The sequence below is a fragment of the Camelina sativa genome, chromosome 5, assembly GCF_000633955.1.
Source record: "Camelina sativa cultivar DH55 chromosome 5, Cs, whole genome shotgun sequence".
Classification (NCBI taxonomy): domain Eukaryota; kingdom Viridiplantae; phylum Streptophyta; class Magnoliopsida; order Brassicales; family Brassicaceae; genus Camelina; species Camelina sativa.
In genome coordinates this window covers 34,682,699-34,700,159 of record NC_025689.1, presented here as the reverse complement: position 1 = coordinate 34,700,159, position 17,461 = coordinate 34,682,699, and the positions used below count along the sequence as shown (strand labels likewise).

Below are 17,461 nucleotides of genomic sequence, written 5' to 3'. Positions count from 1 at the left end.
CAAGTAAAAAATGTTTTGAAATTCTTTTAGGGTTTTCACTTTGGCGTTTCTATCATCTGATTTCTTATTCTATATATGTGTAGATCAGAGATGGTTTGAAGAATGGTGAAGAAGACGACTCAGACTGCTTAAGGTTTTGTTTGTTGTTTCAGGGTACACTTTCTTCCCTTTATTACGGATGATGATGGCTTTTTTTTTTTTAGTCTTCATCACTTTAGAAGAGTCTCATTAACTATGTGAATCTGTTTTATTAATCTACCAGGAACTCATTATTTTTTTCTTTCTCTTTTGTAGGATATTTATTTTTAAACAATGGCAAGGGAGGGCTAAGTTACCATCCTGCAATACAGGGAGACATCTTCAATTGCTTTAAGTAATGAAGTGTGAGTCTAATTTCCCTTTAATGTTTATTCAACCAATAGTTTTATTTTTTCAGTGCAGCCAGTCTATTGGAAGGTGTCCTAGAATTGTCGTCACCACTATCATTAACAGACTTTCAGGCGTTAGGTTTTGTTCATGGTTTTCATTCATGTTGCTGCTTTCATTCAAACTTGATAACTAACGATGGTTTATTCTAATTCTTATGTGCAGATCAGAGATGGTTTGAAGAATTATTAAGAAGGCGACTCAGACTGCTCAAGGTTTGTTTGTTGTTTCAGGGTTCACTTTCTTGCCTCTATTACGGATGATGATTGCCTTTTTTCTAGTCTTCATCACTTTAGACTCATTAATTATGTGAATCTGTTTTATTTATCTAACTTATTCTTTTTTTTTGTTTTCTCTTGCAGGAATTTCATCATCCTTAAACTATGGCAAGGGAGGGCTAAGTAACCAGCCTGCATTACAGCGGGACATCTTCTATTGCTTTAACTAATGAAGTGTCTAACTAAGCAGGTATTATGAAACTTCTTTTCACTTGGATTTTAATTCTTACACACTTGCGATTTAGGTTGTTCATTGTTTCAGACTTCAAAGATTAACGATGGCTTTTCTGATTTTATGTGCAGAACAGAAAGATATGGTTTGAAGAATGAACGCAGTTTCATAAGAAAAACTTGGCCGAGGGGCGTGCTCTCTCACGGTAACAACATGCACCTTTTGTAGTACTGTTATTTGGAGAATTTGAATTTAGTGTTACATGCAACTTATGATTGGTGTCTCTGTCTTGTGTATCTTTTTTTTTCCGGTTGATTCTTATTTTGCCTTTGTGTAGGATCTGAAGCGGAGAGAGGATGCTGCTGCACAAGGTACACATCTAATATTTTTTCTGCACCTGTTGCAATACTGCTACTCAGAAGATTTGAATTCAGTGTTATATGTAACTTATAATATGTGTCATGTGTCTCTCTCTTGTGTATCATTTGTTTTCAGTTGATGATATCTTTTGCCTCTGTAGGATCTAAAGCGGAAAGAGGATGCTGCTGCCTAAGGTACATATATTTTCTGCACATGTTGCAATACTGAAAAGTGTAGACTGAGATATTTTGGTTTTGTTTGTTTGTTTGTTGTTTCTCTATATGGATTGGATGGAAGATGATATATGCAGGGTTCCCATTATTACATATGCTGATGCGTTTTTTTAGTCTTCATCACTTTAGAACAGACTCGTAACTATGTGAATCTGGAACTTATTCTTTTTTGTCTTTAAACAATGGCAAGGGGATATTGTGAAGGTATTATTTTAATTACAGACTTTGACAACTAATGATGGTTTCTTCTAATTCTCTTTGTGCAGATCAGTTTGAATAACGATGAAGAAGAAGAAGACTCACACTGCTTAAGGTTTTGTTTCTGTCATCAACACCACAATCCGTAAGTGTTAGAATGATTTGACGACGACCAAGTAAAAAAGGTTTTGAAATTCTTTTAGGGTTTTCACTTTGGCGTTTCTATCATCTGATTTCTTATTCTATGTATGTGCAGATCAGAGATGGTTTGAAGAATGGTGAAGAAGACGACTCAGACTGCTTAAGGTTTTGTTTGTTGTTTCAGGGTTCACTTTCTTCCCTTTAACGATGATGAAGAAGACTCTGACTGCTTGAGGTGGTTTCGCTTCATCAAATCCTTTTTAAGTCTAATTCATGTTCTTCTTCTCTAGGTTTTGGTTTCTAAACTGCAGCAGTTGCTTCTTATTTTTTTTTGTGAACTTTTTCACATGATTTACTTGTCATTCTGTTATTTCAGGTTTTTGGATGATGCTTTTATGGATGAGAGTGATGGCTTAAGGACACGCTTCGCTTCTTCTCGGTGATAACGTCTTCAAGGGTTTTGTTCTTCCTCTTAACTCTTCTTTTACTCTCTGTTTTTTTTTTTTTTTTTCCTTACGTTCCTTTCTTATTTGTCTTGCAGGTGTTATGGAAGCGAATTATGATATGATCGGATCAGTGCATATTCTTCTCTCACGGTTTCCTTCTCTAAACACACATCTATATATTGGCTTCTAATAACATATTACTTACTTGTCGATTGGTTTTTGTTTTGTTGGTTCACATTTGTGGAGGAGGATCCTACCATCGTCACTCTAATTCAGTTTATTCTTCTTCTAGAGTTTTGTTTCTGAATTGAATCATTGAAGGCTTTTTTATTATGTTTATGCGACTTTTTACCTTTTGCTCTGTTATTTCAGGTTGTGGAGGATCGGTCGGTGATGCTTTTGATGGATCCTTTTTGTTTACTGTGCCATACATCTTCAGGACCAGGTAGTGTTCTTCCTCCTAAGCCACTTTTTTTTTTTTTTTTCCGAACCGTTGTTTTATTTAATATTTGCTATTGTTGATCCTATGTGTCTTGTATTTCTCAGATAATTCATATGAGAGATGATCACAAATTCTTCACTAGACGAGTTTGTTCTTGAACTGTGTTCTTTTTTAACTAGCAAAAGGCTGGACATGTGAAAGATATTCAGTTATTCGTTCCTGTTTCCCTCCAAAATCTGTTCCTAGTGATGTTTAGATTCATGGTTTAAGCCTAAGTTCCTGTCTTTTGTTATAGAAACTCGAGGTTACTAACTTTTCGTTTCTGTTATTTCAGGTTTTGGAATTTGGATGATGCTTTTATCGTGATGGCTTTGATGTAAATGCTTCTTCTTTGTGCTAACACGTCTTCAGGGGTTATGTTATTCCTCTAAACACTTCTTTTGCTCTCTGTTTTTTTTTGTTCTTTACGTTCCTTTCTTCGTCTTGCAGGTGTTTCGGAAGCAAATTATGATCGGATCGGTGCATATCTTCTCCAGGCTAGTCTCACCCGTTTACTCTGTTGGATTTGTGTCCTTCTTCCTTCACTTCTTAATCCCTTAACCCATCTTTTTTTTGGTATAAGCGATATAGAACTCTCTCTCTTTTGATGCAGATCGTCGAGGTAATGGGATTGCTCTGTTGAATCTTTCTTCTCTGCCTTTCATCTTTTGGTTTCTTCTGATTTCTCAAGAGGTAAGTTTTCTTTTTTTTCTGGTGGGATAATTTCGTGTTTCTGGTTACTTACTTCACATCTATATACCTTTTTTGTTGTTATTGGTTGACTTATTTTTAATTTTGGGTTATGATATGTCTTCTGTGTGTCTTATTGTGTGTTTCCATATTTTTGCTAATAATCACCCCTCTCTGTTTCTCTGCTGTCTGTCTACACACATTCATATGATAGGTGCTCTTAAAAATAACATGTGGTTGAATACATTGTTGGAGGGAAGGATGACTTGAGTGAGTAATATTGTGTTTCAGGTTAATTCGCATCTCTACACACCTTTCTAGTTTCTGCTATTTAATTTTGATTGGTTGATTTATTTAATTTTGGCGATTTTTGGTTAGGTATGATCTTTCCTCTGTGTGTGTCTTGATTGTATACATCAGCTTCTCTCCGTTTCTCTGCTTTCAACACACATTTATATGAAAGGTGATCTTACGTACGTTCCCTTCCAAACGAGTTTGTTCATGTAACTTTCCCTTTGTAAGCAGTTCTTTTAATTGTATGTTATTATGTCTTTTAGCTCTGTTAAGTCTGAGCCCCTCTAAGGCTGGACATATGTTCTACTCAGGTTTTTGTTCTCTTTCCCGTTGGTATATTTCTCTGTTTATGTATACCTCTCATGCTGCATCTAGTCCTACTGTTTGATCCTATTTTTATATGCTATATAGTTGATGTTCTATCAGAAAAAAAAACATTAGGTTACGTTCGAGACTTTCTCTTTGAGATATATCAGCTATCTCTTTGTTTTTTTATAAACTAGATTTTGAATTTTGGCTTCCTGAATTTTGGATTGTGCCACTGGGCAGTCTTCAACATCATTTGGACTTGTGATTGGATGTTTCAGGTTCAAAGTATAGTTGATGGTCTTCCTAGTGAGGCTAATTGGTGTCTTATCTTTTCTTAGTCGAGGTTCTATAAAAGAGAAGCATAGGTTACTAACTGGTCTCTTTCCCTTTTATTCTCTGTTTCGCTCATGCTGAATATATTCCAGTTGTTTGTCTATAACGCTACTATCTTCCGTCACAATGTTTGTCTTTGAGTCACCAGGCAAGTATTACCTAAAACGTTTTATTTGGTTTTGCATGTTTACCATCTCTGTTTTTATGAACGCGATTTATATTTCTTCTGCTGATAGATTTTAGTTTCACAGGGGATCCTGATCTGGTTAAGAGGATTGGAGCAGCTACTGCAGTCAAAGTCGGAGCCACTGGAATTTCATACACATTTGCTCCTCGCATTGCAGTAAAGTTTCTGTATTCTGGATCTTATAAGTTTTCACCTTCTGCCAAAGTCTTATAGATCTGGCACTCTTTCATATCTTTGGTACTTTCTCGCATTTGTTAAAGTTGTTTCTCACCCGTAGGTTTGTAGAGATACCAGATGGGGGTAGGTGTTATGAGAGCTACAGCGAGAATCACAAAGTTGTGGAAGACATGACATATGTCATACTTGGTTTACAAGGAGAGCCTCCTTCCAACTATAAGCATGGCTTTCCATTCGTTGGTGGCACTGGCAGGTAAGGTTTTGCTAACTTTTGGTTGTGTTATATGAGCCTTACATAAGTATGTTCTTCCTTTCATGCGTGTTATTTTGTTAGGGATAAAGTTGCAACATGTGCCAAGCATTACGTGGGAGATGGTGGGAAAAACCCGAGGAAAAAATGAGAATAACAGGGTGACTTATTTACATGGTCTTCTTAGTGTTCGCATGCCTGTTTATGCTGATGCAGTTTACAAAGGTGTTTTCACAGTGATTGTTTCATATTCAAGCTGGAATGGTGAGAAGATGCATGCAAATATATACTGAGCTTATCACAGGTAATTTGATTCTAATTGTCTTGACACTAGTCCTAATAACTATAATTGTCTTCAGACAGTTTCAAAATGCTATTGGATTCCTGAAAATGATCGGCGCACTGGATGAGAAGGAAAAATCTAACGGATCTTGGTTTGTGTTGTAAGTGCTGAGAAAATATATTCCAACATTTTCTTTTACCGACAAGCATCATGACTGACTTTCCTGTGTGCTTTGTTTTTGACCTGTGTTAACTAGGGAAAATCATTGATTCTCCCCGTTGATCCCAAGCTGCCATCTTCCGCTGCTTTGACCCGATCCTGACAGTTGTATTTATCAGGGCTCAGTGTCGAAGATCCGTTCCTTCTACCTCAAGACAATAATGACGTAAGTACAAGGACTCATGATTCATTTTTATGAGTTAGGTTCAAGGAACTTCCTGTCAGCCCAGACGCTTCAGGCGACGATATATTCTCTGACATTTAATATCAGAAAACTAGGGCCATTTACCAGCGTTTGTATCAGAAAACTAGGGCCATTTACCAACAACGACGATGGAATAGAAATTTAGTATCCTTGTTCTTGATCTCTGTAAGTAATTTCAAAATCCTTCTCTTTACTGTTTTTTTTTTTACATGTTTGTAGTTAATCCTTATTCAGATGTGGAGGTTATTGAATATGATGCAGCTTCTGGGAAGTTTATCATGAAACCGTGGACAACACACTTATCCCCTGTAAGTATAATCTTGATACTTGAATGTCATCTTCTTTCTTTCACTAGTCGTTTGATTTTTTTTTAACGTCTTGTTACATATGGTGTTACCATGTTTTTTTCAGGCCCATATGTATCAGATCCTAGATGTACTGATATATTTAGCTTTGTCCAATTGTATCGAGACTGTGACGGTACGTTAATTTTCACTTTCTCATGCATACTTTCTTAGCTATACCAAAATCATCCTTTTTTTTAGCTTTGAGCAGTGTTTTGTTTGGCACATTATACTTGTTTCTTGACTATTTTTAATCATATGATCAGGAACTTATGGTATCGTCGACTACACCAATTATGATGACATGAAGTATGTGTTTAGTTAACTCTATTCTTCTCTCTTGCTTCTTTTCACTTGGATTTTGAGAATTACTAAAGTTACTTATACAGAGACAGCTTCAGTGATCTTAATGGAAGTTACAAGTTATCCTGGAATTATGGACTCCACTCTTATCATTAGCACTTATTCAGGCTTTGGGCTGTGGCTGTTTAATTCAGACTTGGAAATTAACAATGGTTCTTCCAGTTCTGTATATGTGCAGATCGGAGATGGTTTGAAGAAATGAAGAAGATTCTACAGGAAGCTGGTGATGTTCGTGAATCTCCCATCATCTCCTCCATGGCAACATTTGAAGGTCTGATTGACAACTAATGTTTTTGCTGCAACATTTTGGTTTCTATTCCCTTGTCGTGTTTTTTTCTTTCTGATATGAAATCCATTTTTTTTGCAGGATCATTTGTGGAGAGCTGGTGATGTCTTCTTTAATCTGCTGAGGTCACTCGAGACAGGTTGTGAGTCGTCCTCCTTGTCCACTTCAAATTCTCCCCATCCATAAGTTTTGAGCCTAATTCAGTCCCGTTAAAGTTTATTCTTCGTTAAACTGACTAATATCTTCTTCTTCTTTTTTTTTTTTAATGGATTTTGTTGTTGCTTCTCCCTTCTAAATGATTCAGTCTTACACAACGATGGTCCAATCCTATTCTGTAGATTGGATTGGGGTTTGTTTCTGGAGTCCTGAGAGACGACGACAATATTGGGTGAGATACGTTTCTCCACCTTTTTAATTCTCTTTAAAAGTCTCTTGTTATGTTTGGTAAGTAACGAGTTTGGTCTAGTTTTAGGTTTTAACAAGAAGAGCTAACAATCAGTATACGTGCAAATTTCTTGCCTGCAGCTTTGAAGGAGCTACAAGTGAGTTTTTTTCGTTTCTCTTTTAAGTTATTGATTCAGCCTTGATAATTTTAACTGTATGGTTTTAATTTAATTCTGTATATGTGCAGATCAGAGAGATGGATTGAAGAATGAAGTAGAAGACTCAAGTCTGCTTTAGGTAAGTTAATTCTGTTCTTCTCTCTTTCTTCTTTTCACTTGGATTTTTCAGATTTACTAACTAATACTAACCAGCATACATTACACACACATGGACGATAATTTAAACTTTCTCATGCATACATTCTTACTCTTCCCTTTTTTAGCTTTGAGCAGTGTTTTTTTAAATTATATGATCAGGAACCCATGGTGTCGTCGACAACAACACCAGTTATGATGACATAAAGTATGCTTTGTTTGCTCTTGTGTGCAGGTAAATAATGACTATGCTTTCCCCTTTTTCACAATTCATTAAGCACGAGTATTAAAATCTATGCTATATTTTTGTCACCAGAGGCTCATCCATTGGACTCACATACATCATTTGTGTGATTTCATTCTCTTGTGCACACTGTCCGTTTAAACAATGAGAAATGCCCTAGACCAATGTGCTATACAAGTGAGTCCTTCCTTGCAACAGTGTTTTCTATCTTCTTCTACTGTATATGCTTCCTGTCGTGGTCCAACAACTTTCTGCTTTTTTAGGGCCTACGGAAGTGAAAAGAAAGACACCCCAAATTGTGATGTCCCCGAATTTGAGATTCTATAGGAAGCTCGTGATGTGTGCTTCATGGCAAGATTTGAAGGTCTGATTGCCAACTAATGATTTGCTGCAACATTTTGGTTTCTACTCTCTTGTCTTGTTTTTGATATGAACTCCATTTTTTTGCAGGATCATATGCGGGGAGATGGTGATGTGTGCTTTGCTGAGGTCACTCGAGTCAGATTCAATTCTCTTTCTTGCTTCTTTTCACTTGGATTTTCAATTATTATTCATTACCGCTTGGTTACAGGTGCATCCGTATTATATGTAGCTAGCTACTGGGATTAAGAACTCTAAACAAGAAGCTATCATGGTTCTTGGACGAGGGAGGGAGGTGAAGGCACAATTCAAATTGTTGAAGCTTGTTGCCATCTATGCTCTACCGTTACATAGGTAACTCCCATTATATGCTCTACCGTCATCTTATGCTTTTGCTCTTTCTCTCTCTCTCTATCCACGACTCTTCAGCTCTTCATATTTGGGTCTGTTTTTGTAAGCCCTTAATTCTTCTTTTAGTGTTTCTTAGTAGTTCTCACCGTTTGTTAAATTTAATTGGTTATCTCACTCTTACGTCTTGAAGCTAATGTTAAAAAATTTGTGCTTATCACTCACTGTTTGGTCTTTTAAATTCTTGATGCAGGTATATCGTCGTTAGAATTCATCCCTCTGGCTTTTGGTAGCTTCAAGAATTGCAATGGTAAGTGGTAAGAAGGTTATTATTCTACTGCTACTTGACAATCCTCAGGTCTAGTTAAATTGTTAATGTTTTAGCACCATGTTTACAGATATTAGTAGCTATTACTATGATATGATCTTGTTTCTCACTCTTTTTCTTACAGAGAGCTTGAAGGAATGAGATTATGATGAGATCTTTTTTTGCTCTCTTAACAGCAAACCCAAATTTTGGATCGTGCGGAGTTGCTGGCAAGCATGTCAATGTCGATTCTCAGGTATGGTTTCAGTGTTTTTTAACATCATGTTCTTGTTTTTGTTAAGATTTCCCTTATGTCAGGTTTTGCATCATCCCCTTGGTTATGATTGATCTTATGCTTTTTGTATTTCGTTTCTCTCTTTCAGAAAAGCTTGAAGGAATGATATTACGATGAGTTCTTTTTTTGCTCTCTCAACAACTAAAACAAATTGTGGAAGCTTCAGGAATTGCTGGTAAGTATGTCGATTCTCAGGTTTGGTTTATTCAGTTTTTTTTTACATCACGTTCTAGTTTTTTTGCTTGATTGATCTTATCTCAGTATTTTGCAGGATCTTATATCGGAGTTGATAGCATATCACACGAAGACGCACACAAAAGTTTCGTCTTTTCTGTGATATTTGATCTTCTACTGTAAGTGCTTCTTTTAGGTTTCTTTTGAGTTCTCACCGTTTGTTAAATTTAATTGGTTATCTCACTCTTATGTCCTGAAGCTAATGTTAAATTTTGTGCTTATCACTCACTGTTTGGTCTTTTAAATTCTTGATGCAGGTATATTGTTAGAATTCATCGCTCTGGCTTATGGTAGCTTCAAGAATTGCGTTGCAAAGTGGTAAGAAAGTTAAATTGATAATGTTTTAGCACAATGTTTCTCACTCTTTTTCTTACAGAAAAGCTTGATCCTACTCTCATATGCTTGTGATTGTGGTTTTACTCATGTGAATTGCTCCCGTCTTTGTTATTTCTTATGTGTTTGATCCTTGGTGGTTTTTCTTATGTAAAGTGCTCCCTTCTTTGTTATTTCTTATGTGTTTGATCCTACTCTCATATGCTTGTGATTGTGGTTTTTCTTATGTGAAGTGCTCCTTCTTTATGGGTAGGATAATTTTTCATCGACTTTCTTCTATTTCTATGTTATTTCTTATGTGTTTGATCCTACTCTCATATGCTTGTGATTGGTGGGTTTTCTCTTTTCCTTGGAGATATATGATCAGTTTTGCTTCCCCTTTTCTCTTTTTGTCTTTCTGCATTTTTCTATGGTTTAAATGCTAATCACTTCTGTTTGGGATTGTGTTTTCCATATTTTTGCATCAATCACTCCTCTCTGTTTCTCTGTTGTCTGTCTACACACATTCATACGATATGTCCTCAGTGTCTTATTGTGTTTTTCATATTTTTGCATCAATCACTCCTCTCTGTTGTTTCTCTACTGTCTGTCTACACACATTCATATGATAGGTGTTCTTAAAAATAACATGTGGTTGAAGACATTGTTGGAGGGAAGGATGGCTTGAGTGAGTAATATCGTCGTGTTTCAGGTTAATTCGCATCTCTACACCTTTCTGCTATTTAATTTTGATTGTGGCTTGAGTGAGTAATATTGTGATCTTTCCTCTGTGTGTCTTATTGCGTTTTCTAGATTTTATACATCAACTTCTCTCTGTTTCTCTTTCCCTTTTCTCTTTTAAATATTCTGCATTTTTCTATGGTTTAAATGCTAATCAATTCTGTTTGGGATTGTGTGTTTTGTATTTCTACGTGAATTCATTGTCTGCGTATAGGAATTTGGTTGATGCAAGTAGAAGATCTGTTTGAATTCTTAATTCCTATTGTTAATTCAGGTGTCATGAGCTTCTTTTTCCTGGGGTTTGTTTGTGGTTGTTAGTTGTTACGCCTCTTTTTTTATTTTTGAGTTACTTCTGATTGTTATAGTTTAATGGGTATTCAAGAGAAGTAAGCTTTGGGTTCCTCACTGGTTGCATAAAGGATTGATCTCAATTGGTATGTTTCCTTTTTGTTATTATTTCCTCTTTATGTCTTTATTGTATTTTCCAGGATATCTTCATCGATCACTATACTCCGATCCTTTTAAATGAATTTGTACTTATTTACTGTCCTTTTCATGATGGATGTCTCTACCAAAGTAGTTTTTGCATTGAACAACCTCAAGTCTGAGCTTCTCTTAAGCAGAAAGCTAGACATGTTGTTAATCAGGTATTTGTTCATCTTTCCTTCTTGGATCTTCTGCAATATGTTGATTCATACTTCCTGTATTTTGAAGTGTGTTTAGCCTCATGAGCTTTTTTAACTATGGGACTATGATAGTGGGGAGTTTCACATGATTGGAACTTCTCATTGGGTGTTATTTGCATTTCTGCGTATGCCTGATTCTTTGGTACTGTTGTGCTTGTGCATTAATTAATATAATGTAAAATTTGTGATAGTGTCTTAGAATGTACATGTTGTTTGTGTTCTTCCTAAGAACATTCTATATGTTTGAATATCTATCGTCTTTGGCGTACGTATAGAGAGACCAACCAACCAACGATTGTTCAGATGATAATTTTTAATTTTGTGTAGGAAAAATGTTTTTTTTTTTAAGTTTTTTAAGATCCATCTTACTCCATGGGATCTCTTTTTTTCTGCGAGCCGAATACTCAACAAATTAAAGAGGTCTTCTCTTTCCTCAAACCTGACCCGGAAAGCAATATCATCTCTCAAATAAAATCCTCTCTCTCTCTCTCCGTCGCTTTGAAGATCTTCTTCTACCCATTCGCCAGTCAAGATCGAGAACCAAGACGACGGAACGGTATCGCTTTAGGTGGACTGTGATGGTTCGTTCAGGGTGTCAAAGGCCTAAACATTTTTGATATTGTGAAAAAGGAAAAATAAGAGATTTTTGATATTGTGATGGTTCAGGTGTCAAAAGGCCTAAACGTGTGCATTCGTAAAAATGTCTTAAGAGAACCACTGTGTGAACATGTGATGATATTCGTTTCTGTATATTCAATATTTCCCAATGCTCTCTTTATTTCGGTTGCTTTTTATCTTGTGAATATGTTCATGCGATTTACTCGTCGTTTTTTTGATATTCTTCTAAACACAAAGTCGCGTCTCTGATTTTTATTTCAACCGATCATCGTTAGCTTGCTTTTAATGTTCATTGGAAACGGTCTTTCTGATTTTTTCTATTTTTTTCTTTAGGTTTTGGATGATGCTTTTATCGATGAGAGTGATGGCTTCGTCTCTGTGCAGCTAACGTCTTCATGGGTTTTGTTCTTCCTTTTTACTTTCTTTCTTTTTGTTGTTGTCGTTGTTTTGTTCCTTACGTTTCTTTGTTCGTATTGCAGGTGTTGTGGAAGCGAATTATTATCAGATCATCGCACAATTTTCTCTAGGCCTACATCTTCAAGCCTTCTCACGGGTTCCTTGCTCTAAACGCATCTCTGTTTGCTTTTAAACTTTTACTTTGGTTCTGTGGATTTTTTTTTCTATTTGCATGTTACTAATTAATTAATTTTGTTTTATTGGTTTAGATGTGTGGAGGAGGATCCTTTGATCATTGATAGCTTTGACTGATCGTTGTCACTCCAATTATTCTTCTTGGGTTTGGTTTCTAAATTACATCAGTTGCTATTTTCTTTTGTGAATTTGTTCATGTGATTCACTTGTCATTCTGTTGTTTCAGTTTTTTGGATGATGCTTTTATCGATGAGAGTGAGTGATGATGGCTCAAGGACACGATTCACTTCTTCTCTTTGCTAACGTCTTCAAGGGTTTTGTTCTTCCTCTTAACACTTCTTTTACTCTCTGTTTTTTTGTTCCTTACATTACTTTCTTCTTCGTCTTGCAGGTGTTTTGGAAGCTAGTTATGTTCTAAATTGCATCAAGTTGCTATTTTGATAATGAATTTGTTTATGTTGATTTACTTGTCGTTCTATTATTTCAGGTTCCGGATGATGCTTATTATGTTCATGGGATTTTTACCTCTTCGCTATGTTTTTTCAGGTTGTGGAGTATCGGTCTGTGATGCTTTTGATGTATCCTTTTTGTCTACTATGTGCTAACTAGTGTATACTAACTAGTGTCATAGGTCTGCTAAACCTGAATATTTTTAAGTTGTTTTCTTTGTGTGCTAAATCTGCTAATTAATGTGTTTTTTTTTTTAAGTCTCTTAGATGGTACGCTTATGTCTGAGCTCCTCTTATGCACAAGGCTAGTTGGACATGTGGTTTATTCTGGTTTTTGGTCTCTTTCCCGTTGGTATTTTCTCTGTTTATGTATCTCTCTCATGTTGCATCTATTCCCACTGTTTGATCATAGATAGTCGAAGTTCTATCAGAGAAAAGCGTCGGGTTACTTACTTGTATCTCTCCACTTTTTCTTTGTAAATGGTCTATGTATCTCTCATGCTGCATCTATTCCAATGGATTTTGTTCTTTTTAACTAGTTTTTGTTCCATTGTCTTTTATGTCTCTTTGGTGGTATGCTTTAAGTCTGAGCTTTTCTGATGCACTAGGTGGTCTGTTCGTTCAGGTTCTTGTTCTCTTTCTCTTTGGGATCTGTCAGCTATCTCTTTAATTTGTTTATATAAACTAGATTTTGAATTTTGGCTTCCTGAGTTTTTGATTGTGCCACTAGGCAGTCTTCAACATCATTTGGAATTATTATTGAATGTTTCAGGTTCGTTTTAGTTGATGAGATTCTTAGTGACGCTGGCATCTAGGCAACCTAAGACCATGTCTTTTGTTACTGATTGGTCTCTTTCCTCTTTTTCTTTGTTTTTGTATTTATCATGCTGCATTTGTTCCTAGTGTTATATGATCTTATTCCTATAATGCTGCATTTGTTCCTAGTGTTTGATCTTATTCCTATATGCTTTTTATTTGAATTGATCAGGTTTGTCTGTTACCTCTTTGGTGGTTTCGTCTTTTCCCTGTTTTTGGTTTGTAAACTAGGTGGAGATGTGATCATTGTTCCTGCCCCTTATCTTGTTTCGTCTTCTTTACAGGTATGTTGAGGGTGCAAAGGAGGCGAGTTCTATTTTGATATATTTTCATCTACAAGTCTTGTTGGTAGTCCCTTTTCTCTTTCTGTATTTTTTCTATGATATGAATTGTTTTAAGACTTGCATTGTTTTTCTATGATCTGCATTTTTTCCTTCTATGTTTCGTTCCCTGAGCTTTGGACTGTGACAGTGGGGAGTTTGACATGATTGGTACTTGTTATTGGAACTATAATGTTCCACATCTGCCTAGTGATGATGGCTTTTCTTTTTATGTTTTGGCTACCTCTATATTTCATGGAGATGTCATCAGGATTTGTTTTTGCCTTCCTGATTTTGCATTCTGCATCTTTTCTGTGGTTTAAATGCTATCACCTGCTTGAGTCATTATCTTTATGCATAGGAGTTCGGTGCAAAGGCAGATTTCTGTTTGGATATATATATGCATCATGACTCATGAGTTTGTGAGGTGGCTTTTCTATGTTTTGTTACTTCCTATAGTATTTTTACTTGGCCTTTGTTGTTGTAGATTGTGTGGTGGATAATGCTATGATATTTCTTAATTGTATTTTTACTTAATAATTAAAAAAAATCTCTATGAATTGATAATTATTAATTCTGCTAGAAAATAAGAAATATTAGTTTATAAATATATTACTTTCACTATGAATTATTAAAATATTTTTATCTCAACATTATTAATCTAATCTAAATCACTATTTGCATTGAACATCTTCAAGTCTGAGCTTCTCTTAAGCAGAAAGCTAGACATGTTGTTAATCAGGTATTTGTTCATCTTTCCTTCTTGGATCTTCTGCAATATGTTGATTCATACTTCCTGTATTTTGAAGTGCGTTTAGCCTCATGAGCTTTTAACTATGAGACTATGATAGTGGGGAGTTTCACATGATTGGAACTTGTCATTGGGTGTTCCCCGTCATCTGTAATGTTCCTCATCTACCTAGTGTTATTTGCATTTCTGCTTATGCGTGATTTTTTTGTTAAGTCTTTTAACATAGACAGGTTACTATTTGGTTCTCTTATCCATTTTGGTGTGCTACATATCTTGCTACTTTTTTTTTCTCATGATGGTAGACTTCGTAGGAATGTTCTCAGGTAATCAGTGAAAATTGAAAACATCACCTCTTTACATCTGGCGAAGAGGTTGATTAAGTAAGTTGTTGGCTTGCAGGTCAAAGCTTTCAGTCTAACACGTTAAAGTAACCTCCATTATGGTTACTTTTATTCAGATTCTACCACAGAAGTGTCTAGATCATTTATAAGACCTTCGGTGTGTGTTGCTTGTACAATTGCGTAAATGATGTTTTCTCAACTTCTCATTGTTCGGAACATAGAGGAGTCTCTTTTCGATTTGTCATGTCGTGGCCATGAAGCCTACGCTGGTGTTGCGGTTTCTGAAGTTCTTATGGGAAGCACTGTGACTGGACTGGAGTAGAGACTGAAAATGTTTGGAGTTTGTAAGTAGTGCATCTGTTCTCGGAGAAATGAAGTCTTGGATGTATAAGATTCTGTTTTGGAAGTTTTAAAAGATTAATTGATGATATTGGTGAAATGATAGGAATGAGTACACACATGAGAAGCATATATCCGTTGGTGAGCGTAGATCCTAATGATGTCCAAATGATCTGAGATATGGGGGAATGTGTGGTATAGGCGAAACCACCCACCAACGCAAAAATTATGTCTACGAAGTCTTGTTGAGCGAGTTCGATGGTGCTTCCTTGTTAGAGAATGTGAAAGAGGCTTATAAACGATATGGTCAATTCAAAATTAACGAACGAATAATAGAGAACTGGATCATATATTGGGCTCAGAAAACCTATTTAAGGCCTGCTATCAAAGTGGGCTGACAATATGTGAAAGGAAAATACGAAAATTGTGGTGTTTGTTTCGTATTTAGCATTATGAAGAATTGTTTTATTATTACCATTTATGAAGAACACAACCATTTGATTTTTCTTCTACTTTATATATGTTTACATAAAAAGAAATAGAAGAAAAGAAAATTAAAAGAAAAAAAGAAATAGAGAATCTGTNAAAAAAAAAAAAAAAAAAAAATACTCATCAGGTGCCAGGTGGACAAAAGAGTCAACGGTGTTTGACTACCGACTTCTGGTTTTAATTGACTGGATTTTGACTTGATCTATTAATGTCTCTTTTGATTGTTTCTGTCAGCAATGGTGTTCATATTTTAGGTGTTGGAGTGTCCAGGAATAAGGTATCTTTCTTGCTTCTTTTAGTTTGAGGAATAAGGTATCTTTCTTACTTCTTTTAGTTTGATCATTAAATGTGGAAGGTGACTGTGATGTTGGTAGATTTTTAAGTGATATGCTTCTATATCAGGATAAGGCATTAATTGTATACTAGAATCCTCTCTTTGATCCTTGTTTATGTAGAATCGTAGCATCTCCATCTTCAGCTACAACCCCCTGATATCAACAAATGGGTGTGTGCTTTTTCTGTCACTGTACTCTAAGGCTTCTTGAAATATTTTTTACAATTCAAACAGACTTAACTGATTTTTCTGTAATGATTCAGGTGGGTGAGGCTGAAAAGCTAGTTAAAACGCTATATCAAGCTGCAATATCCAGGCAACCTTCTGTGATATTCAGTTACTGTGGTGTTACCCTTGTTTAAACTGGGAACAGTTCTTCCTGAACGTCAAGTAACTCTTGAATGCAGACCTTCTTTGAGAACACTTTGATGAATCACCATGGGGATTATATTACTTACGTTGCTCCAGCTGGTCATTGGTCAATATTCCCTTGGGTTTTGTGTTTAAGTTACTCTCAAACAATATATATGATAATATTCATACATTTTTTTAAAAAAACGTTTTGAGTTAGTATATGGCTAACTTGATCAATTGGTAACCATTTCCTGTTGGAGATCATGTTTTGCTTGTCGCTGATCATGGTTGTTTTCCTTTGATTTTCATTTCTCAGGAAACAGTTGATGATGTACTCACAGAGAAATTTATAAACGATGAGCATGTATCTGCTTTTGAGGTTTGTTCTTTCTCACTTATTGTCTCTTACTTGGCAGTGTGTGCTGTGGCACATATAATAACGTTGACATTCAAAATATTCTTTGCATGAAACATAGGAAGAGATGGTTCCGGATAATAGATAAGATATCGTTGGCAACTTATGTTATTGAAATCGTTGATTTCACTTAAAAAGATATCAATCCTGAGCGAATGTTGAAACGTGCGGGTCCTAACTTGCCTTAGGCATTTTTTTTTCATTTCTAGCGTCCATGTCAAAACCGTAAACCCAGAGAGACCATCCCGCGTTGCACAAAGTGAGATGGGAACCGAGAGAGACCATCCCGCGTTTAGTAGAAACCGTAAACCGGCCATCAGGGAGTTTTATAAACATAGGAGCCATATCACAAACATTCGTTAAGAAATCAATGCTTCCCGTCATGTGGTTAGAAGCCCCAGTGTCAATAATCCAAGACTCAATAAAAAACTTACCAGCAAGAGGATCATGAGTACCAACAGACCGTGCATTAAGCATATCCTTCAGCTTGATCCAATCTTGATCACTTAACTCGCTAAAACCAACACGATCAGCATCGGTGATATTGGTATGTCCGAGAGACACTGAAGCCGCAACATGTTGAACATGTGTAGGTTCAACAGACTTGGAAGGAACAACCGAGACACGACGATCACTGCTTGAACCACCCGGACCAGCCTGTGAAGTAGTAGGGAGTTTGGAACGAGGACGATCGCCCCACCACCAAGGATAACCGATCTTACGAAAACAGTGATCCGCCAAATG

General features: G+C 36.0%; 2 long non-coding RNA genes across 61 annotated transcripts; both read left to right on the top strand.

Annotated features, from left to right (window-relative positions):
* On the top strand, positions 21–3,226 carry LOC109133152. Of its 11 annotated transcripts, none has more exons than XR_002038490.1 (15): positions 21–153; positions 295–383; positions 592–641; positions 789–894; positions 1,008–1,081; positions 1,214–1,247; positions 1,397–1,430; positions 1,736–1,812; positions 1,924–2,043; positions 2,185–2,265; positions 2,350–2,529; positions 2,627–2,699; positions 2,801–2,904; positions 3,031–3,072; positions 3,186–3,226. It is a non-coding gene; the product is annotated as an uncharacterized LOC109133152 (long non-coding RNA). The 11 variants fall into 11 exon arrangements; XR_002038493.1 differs by having other exon boundaries at positions 2,350–2,547; XR_002038494.1 differs by having other exon boundaries at positions 24–153; positions 2,350–2,404.
* On the top strand, positions 3,345–15,628 carry LOC104788639. 50 transcript variants are annotated; one of them, XR_002038484.1, is made up of 31 exons: positions 3,345–3,428; positions 3,640–3,716; positions 3,804–4,393; positions 4,613–4,704; positions 4,826–4,978; positions 5,060–5,418; positions 5,515–5,847; positions 5,944–5,990; positions 6,094–6,162; positions 6,293–6,335; positions 6,552–6,660; positions 6,757–6,814; positions 6,980–7,063; positions 7,148–7,217; positions 7,307–7,356; positions 7,536–7,608; positions 7,690–7,794; positions 7,881–7,981; positions 8,068–8,106; positions 8,189–8,331; positions 8,579–8,635; positions 8,830–8,888; positions 9,016–9,102; positions 9,199–9,280; positions 9,419–10,861; positions 11,852–12,071; positions 12,184–12,254; positions 12,336–12,423; positions 12,501–12,515; positions 12,656–12,687; positions 15,008–15,628. It is a non-coding gene; the product is annotated as an uncharacterized LOC104788639 (long non-coding RNA). The 50 variants fall into 50 exon arrangements; XR_002038455.1 differs by having other exon boundaries at positions 3,804–3,888; positions 3,983–4,030; positions 4,307–4,393; positions 12,336–15,628; XR_002038463.1 differs by having other exon boundaries at positions 9,419–9,479; positions 10,135–10,185; positions 10,580–10,861; positions 12,336–15,628.